General features: G+C 36.9%; 1 pseudogene; it reads left to right on the top strand.

The window, feature by feature from the left end:
* The first annotated feature begins 3,717 nt into the window (after positions 1-3,717).
* Positions 3,718-7,082, top strand: LOC149186085 (scarecrow-like protein 1 pseudogene; annotated as a pseudogene).
* Positions 7,083-7,571: the final 489 nt, after the last annotated feature.

A 7,571-nucleotide genomic window follows, 5' to 3' on the forward strand; every position in this document is an offset into this window, starting at 1 on the left:
AAGGGGACCTCTACCTCCATTATTGTTGTTGTTGTTTCCTCCTCCTCCTCTACCTCTACCTCTACCTCTACCACCTCCTTCTTCCTCTGTCATGATGGTTCTCCTAGGGATTTCAAAATCTTCTGGTTCCTCTACAAAAGGTGAATGAGAAGAGATTTCTCCTTCTTCTTCAGATGATTCCACTTCCTCAATTACAATTGGTCTTTCTGTAGGAGAAAGAGAAGAATCTCTTCCTGGTTCAAATTCAATAGAAGGTGTAGGAGAGTCAACTCTTGGCTCTTGAATTCCAGGAATTCTAGGACTAGGAGTGTCGGTTGGAGATAAGGGAGGTGTCTCTTGTCTATCCCTTGAAGCAGATGGACTTGTAAAAATTGAACTTCGAGCTCTAGCTAAAAACCTTCCCCTAGAATCTCTAGCTCTATGCATGTCATTTTTTTTATTATTTTTCTTCAAGTCAAGTTAATAGTTCTTTTTCTGATCTTCCAGTTCACTTTAGGTGCAAGAAGAGAGCATACTCAAGAAACTACCAAATCAATAACTTTCTCTTTTCTGATCCTCCAGATCACCTTGAAGTGCAAGAGGAGAGCATACTTAGATAGGTTATCAACTTCTTTCCTTGAAATTTTTATGTTTTTTTTTTCTAAGAATATGGCTACTTAATTTCACTTCCCCGGCAACGGCGCCAAAATGTTTAGTCAATTTAGTGTTTCTAAATTGATGTCATTAATTGTCAACCCGGGGCTCGTAAGCTGATGAAGTGAAGGTGTACTATATGTACTTAAGCAACCTCTTAGATCTTTTTGTCGTTTGGGGGTGTTGTTTGTGGTCAATTTATCTTCCTAAGATGGAATGGAGTTTTTATAAACAGATGAGTGAGTGTGTGTGTAAGGTGATTTCTAGATGAGTGAGTGTGTGTTACAGGTGATTTCTAACTACCTTCTAAACTTGCAAAGAAAAAGCTTGAAAGAAATAAATAACTTGAAATGAAATGAAAGCAAAGAACCACTTTCTAATGGCACTAGACACCATTCATGCTGCTGCAAATAAAAAAGGTAAGAAAATCACTTTAAAAACCAATGATAATGTTTATCTCTTCCTAACTCTCTGCTTCCAACATATGGTACTATGTAAAATACGATTAGGAAGTAGTTAGAGATGAGTTTAAAAAGTGATCAAAAATAAGAAAAATCTACTTTAAAGACTAGTTATAATGTTCGACTCTTCCTAACTCTCTGCTTTCAGCACATAGAATTATGTGAAGCACGATTAGAAAGTAGTTAAAGATTAGTCTAAAAAGTACTCAAAGCCAGCTGTAATTTATTAGTAATCTGATCTCTTAAAGATGAACAATTTATGATAAAGAGACCATCCATATGTTAACATACAACTTTGAGAAACTAAACTAGAAATCAGCTATGAAAATAGAGTAAAGGCAGCAACTTTGAATCTGTCAACTGAAAATACCATCAGATATAAAGAAAATACACAAAGACAAAAACAATCCCGGGTTAAAAACCTGCAAAAGAACAATACTGATCAGTTTAAAATAAAGGCTAGAAATGAAATGACATAAGATCAAATGGTACACTATCATACATGATGAAAGAAATAAAGATTGCTGAAAGCATGAAAATGAAACCAAACACTATGTACACGGGCTATCATAGATGGGGGCCCTCCATTAACGCAACCAACTTAAAAGATCAGCTACGAAAAGGTGAACAGAACAGTCTTCTTTTTATAAAACCAGCATGTCAAAATACAGTGAAAAGTGCTGTAGGAACAGTCTTCTAAAACAGAGTTTTTATAACAGAATCAGCGCAGCAATTACAATACTCCAAAAAGCTAATCTACAAGCGTTGGCACACGCTTATTTATAAGCACAGAGGCAACTACTCTCTGCGTGAATTAAGCAACTACAGCCTAACCTATTAACTACGCAACAACACGCAGTCTTAGCTAATTAGCTTGTGCAGCAAACACGTAGGTAACTCCGTGCACTTTTAAGGGAAACGGTCATCATGGGAGACAAATCTATGCTTGGATCCTGTCTTTAGCTGTCCTCGTGGCATGGAGGAGGTGCCAGCTACGGTTCCGTGTCCCAACTGTTCACGGCTCTCATGCCACCATTTAGAACTTGACCGTTTGACCGAGGGAGTACCTGCGTTGACCAAGGGCATACGTGACTGGTTTGGCTCAACCAATAGCATACGATCCATGTGTACATCCAACCCAACATGCCCATGTGGCTCGTTCCTTGAGAAGACACGTGGAGCATATCAAACAACAAAAAGGCTGCGGAATCTCTGAACAGCCGCGGAATTGCTGAACAGCTGCGGAATTGCTGAACAGCTGCGGAAACTCTGTTTATATGTCAAAAATCTAAACCAACAGTAAAACATAAGCAAAGTTAACTAATTATGCTTAGAGACATCAAATGTAATGATCTGGGTGGAAAATAGAGCAAAAGAGAGGGATAAGTGAAGAAAAGCTGTAGGTAATGATGGATAATCAAGTGCAAGTTTGAGGCTCTACAGGTGGCAGAGATGAAGTGAATTTTAATGTGAAGTTAATAATCATAAGTTTTGTTTTCGACCAAGATCTTCATTACTTAGTCCTTGATTTTGTTTGATAGAGAATAATAGCCATTCCTACGATTAATCACTGATATTTATGAACAGAGACACCATTCTTTTTTCAATGAAGATGATAGGTGGTATTTTATATGCATGGTTAAGCCTAAGATAAGCCATGTTTTCTACATAAGAAAGTTATATTAAGTTATATCCATGAAAATGAAAGGAAGATGACATTGCATGTTTCCTCGTATAGCTAACCATCGCTCAATAACATTGGATGCTTCTCCACCTCATTCATTACATCATTGCTTAAGAACCTTGGATGCTTCTCCATTTTTTTTGACATCATGTATTGATTATGTTGTTGTTGGAGGTTTTACACTAAGTTTTTCAACATCGAGCTTACTAGGGCTTGCACCATGGGGGTTATTAGTAAGAATCTCATGAGGTTTGCATAGCCATGATTATTAGAATCAAAATAGTAGGATTTGCACTAAAAAACAGTTCATAGAGCTTTCCTGTTGGAGAGAAAATCACAAGTTCAACTTCTGCAGTGCAGAGCACCGAGAGCTCATAAGCTTTCTTCAACAATCCACCTACGTTTGGAAAATGTAGCCTGCCTGCTGGCGATGTTCTCAATCCTCTTCCTCTGCATCTTTCCCCTCACTATTCTTGTATGTCCTCTTTCGTTTTTCCCTCCAAACAAACCCTCTCAAATTGAGAAAGCAGAACAACTCACTCGATGAGAATCCGAATCCAATTATCACTTCTAACAATAACCCAATACGATACCAGAAGTGATTACACAAAACCTCATTGACTCTTCATTTGTTTGGAAAAGATCCAAGCATATACTTCTGACGAGGGTTTCCGTCTCAAGTCTGGCTCGTAGGACGTCGCTTAGTCAATTGCGAGAAAATTTTTCCACCTGCCTGTCACATACGGTTTGTCACACTATATATTAAAATCAGGGACAATCCTTTCTTGGAGTGGACAATCCATTTGAATGCATTGATCAATGCTTTGTGCAACGCTGGTAGAGTGGACCATGCAAGGAACTATCTAATAGAGATGAAAAAATTTAAATCCTGATATAGTTTGCTATAGGACATTCATTGGAGGCCTATGCAAGTTGGGTATGGTGGATGAGGCAGTGAATCAACTGGAGATAATGATTAGAAAGGGTCTCTCTCCCACATATGCTCTGTACTATTCACTCATCAAAGCTTGCTGCAAATCAAAGAAAGTTCAAGCCGCTGCCCAGATACTGAACAAAATGCTTAGGGAACGTGTTGTTCCAAGTCATGCAAGTTTTATCTATGGCATGCATCATCTTGGGAAGGTAGGAAAAAAAATTGAGGCATAAAAAGTTCTTGAAGAAGTGATAGATTGTAAATCCTCTGTACATGTTAAAGTATACACAAAAGTAACGTCTACTCTATTTCAGACCAGTGAAGTGGAAAAATCATTACAATTAGAAGGCAAAATAATTAGAAGAGGTTGTGAAACTAACTTTTTGACTCTGTAAAACAGTGTTTCTCTAAGGGAAAAATTGATGAGGTATCCAAGATTTTAGAAGGCATAAACCAAAGATATCCGGTACAAGGTATTACATTATGAAAAAATTGAAATGGTCAGATTTATTGTTTTTCCAAGGAGACCACTCTTGCTTGAAGGAATGGAGAGGGCTCTGCTCGTAAGAAAGTACTGAACCAAGACCATTGTCAAAAAATGTTGAACCAAGAGTATTGTTAAAAAGCAATGTTGCTTAGTTGCATGAAAATTTAATTGTCCAAAATTTAATTTTGGACTCTTTGCTGGCAAAATTTCATATAAAGGTATGCCCTTTTGCCTTATAACATGATGATTTTAATGAAAATGGAGGAAGGGAATCAACTTCAGAGAATCAAATGAAGTTAAAAAATATTAGATTATCAATTATAATCCATAGGAAGGGAGGATAATAAAGGGTATGGTTGTGCTTAGCCTAAAACGTTTGCCTCTCATTTGAGAACTTTTCAAAAACTCAACTTTATTTCTGAAACTATAAACACAACTCTAAGTTTACATCTCAATTTACAGGTAAAGATTCGGTTTAAAGCAAATCTAAAAATAAGAATAAGCAAATCCAGAACTAAGAATTTGAAGCATTATTATTGTGGCAGAGCAAGGCAACTAAAATTTGAGTGTGTGGGAACAAAGTGGGATCTAGAACATGGAAAACTCACCAAAAAAAACAGCAAATATTGTGGAAAGCGGAAAAGAGGAAAAAGAGCATCATTCCTTTGTTAATTCTCATACAGAATACAAATTAGATGCATGGTGTGAAGGAAAATGAAATTTACAGGTTTGTGGTTGAAATTTATTGGTGTATCTATACGTGTGGCCCCAAATCATTTGTAGGTATCATACCTGTAATTATGGGTAAGGCCATATTTAATTTGATTTATTTGAAACTAGGTTTGTGGTTAATTCCAACCTAGGAAAACTTGATATATAGGTTCAATAACCTTCTTGTGTTGTATGCCCTCATTGTGTAGGCTCAATAACCCTCTTGCTGTGTGTGCCTTTGTTATGTGGGCCAATAACCCCTCTTGAGAGGATGCCTCATTCGAGTTCAACACGAGCTCTCGTTTGTCTCATCTCATCTTGTGGTTGGAATTTTCCCACACTCTTGCATCTATGTTTTAACTTTTAACTTTTCAGCACAATTGTACTTGGGTTTTTCTCTCTCTGGTGCACTTTTGAGGAGGCTATTTCAATATTTTGGGTGAGATTTGATTCCATCACTTCTCTCATTGACCCTTGTAAATATCAATGGTCGTAGGTTATGTAACAAATTCACATGCTTTCATAACTTCCAGTGTTGTAAGTCGCAGCTGCAATAGCAGTTCATTGTGGCACCATAGGTTTTGGTATCAAGTTCTTCTGGATTATCTGCAATTAAATCCATTTCTGGTCATTATTTCAAACCTTCTATCAACAATTCATTTTCAAGACAAGACAATGTCAAGGAAATTAACACGCCTCTCTACTGTTATTTATATTAATATTTATTCAACTATCGTTGGTTGAATGACTATCAACTTTTCCATAGAATTCATCACCCCATAACTCTTTCAGAAACCATTATATTCATCTTGTTCTTAACAGAAACAACCCCCCAATTTTAAGAGTTGTTATCAAGCGCTGGGAGCTATTTCCACAAATGCAACATTTTGGCAAACATTTCTTTATCCACCCAGGACATACACATTCATTTATCCGTTTAAGGCATGTTCACATTCAACAACATTCCAAGAAAAATACAGTGAAACATGGCATGTAAACTAATGCAGCCTTGCAGGTACACACATATCTATTACTCTTTCATATTCACAAACTTAACCTATCAATTGCTCGTCTGTATATTCATCGACTTTCAAACTTAATAAATAAAATCAGCCCAAGACAGACTAAGAGTAAGACCTAAGAACTATAATTATCATGGACACCATAAATAACATGCACGAACCAAAGAGGGCCTACAAGGCATAACACTAAAACCATTGATGATGTCAATAACAGAGTGCGTGAGGATGCCATCCCATCATACCGAGAACTTCCAGATTGGAAAAATTTAATAAATAAAATCAGCCTAAGACAGTGACTAAGACTAAGACCTAAGAACTGTAATTATCATGGACACCATAAATAACAAACACAAACCAAAGAGGGCTTACAAGGCATAACACTAAAACCATTGATGATGTTAATAACAGAGTGTAGGAGGATGCTATCGCATCATACCGAGAACCTCCAGATTGGCAAAACTTTGGGCACATGTAATGCCTTATAAACCACTTCGTCCATACACACATAATTAGGAGGGGAGTCTTAATGTGGAATCAGATCCCAACATAAGGATAAGCCACTATATCGATGTGGACTCAGATGTCCAACCATGGATACTTAAGATAAATCCATATGAGGTTTTAGTAGTAAACTTTGCATTCCAACTGCATCACATGCTCGATCAAAGTGTGTCTACAAAGAACTCATGTGACCGGCTTCTGAGGATGGTGAAGTCTCTCAACCCTAAAGTAGTCACAGTAGTAAAACAAGAGGTTAACACTAATAATACACCTTTCATCCCCCAGTCCATGGAAGCATTAAACTATTACTCATCAGTGTTTGAGTCGCTAGATGCTACACTTAAAAGGGATAGCAGAAATCGTATGAATGTTGAAAAACAATGCCTTGCCTGAGACACAGTGAACATAATTGCTTGTGAGGGAGAAGAAAGGATTGAGAGGTATGAAGTTACAGGAAAATGGAGAGCTAGAGTGACTATGGCAGGATTTAGTGTATATCATCTCAGTGCTAATGTTAAGGACACGGTTAAATCTTTGCTCTGTTAATCATATTGCAATAGCTATAAGACTAAGGAAGAAGGAGGAGCTATGTATTTACTATTTTGGATGGTTGGACAAAATTCTCATTGCAACATCTGCTTGGCATTGAGAGGCAACGACTATAAGAATGTTCTTGTACAAGAATTTGTTATAATTTATCAATTCCATTGTTGAAACTGCATGTGACTTTCATGTGTGTCAGGGAAGAGTTCAGAAACCTGACACAATAACTTATTATAGGGGTAAAAGATGAAACTAATTTAAGAAAACAATGGTTTTTACCTGTCCTGTTCAACCAGGGATAAGATAGTTATTCGTTTGTATTTTGCTTCCTTATCCAGGTAGACAGGAAAATGCTAAGGCTTGCTAAAATCAATGATATACCTGCCTACACAGTGGGTAATTGGATAGAGATAGTTACTATTTAACTTTCAGGAACTTATACTTCACTAGCTAAAAAGTTTTGGATTTTTTTTTCTTATGACCTTGAGTACAGAGTCTCATAATCAACTAGAAGAAAAATCAAGTCTATCTTTCAATTGCTTGAACCAGGACTATATCACAGATATTACAGCAATAAAAGAAATAATTCCAGTCT

Source organism: Pinus tabuliformis, chromosome 3_1 (assembly GCF_031772625.1).
Source record: "Pinus tabuliformis cultivar Carrire ecotype Pingquan chromosome 3_1, CPIR1, whole genome shotgun sequence".
Taxonomy (NCBI): domain Eukaryota; kingdom Viridiplantae; phylum Streptophyta; class Pinopsida; order Pinales; family Pinaceae; genus Pinus; species Pinus tabuliformis.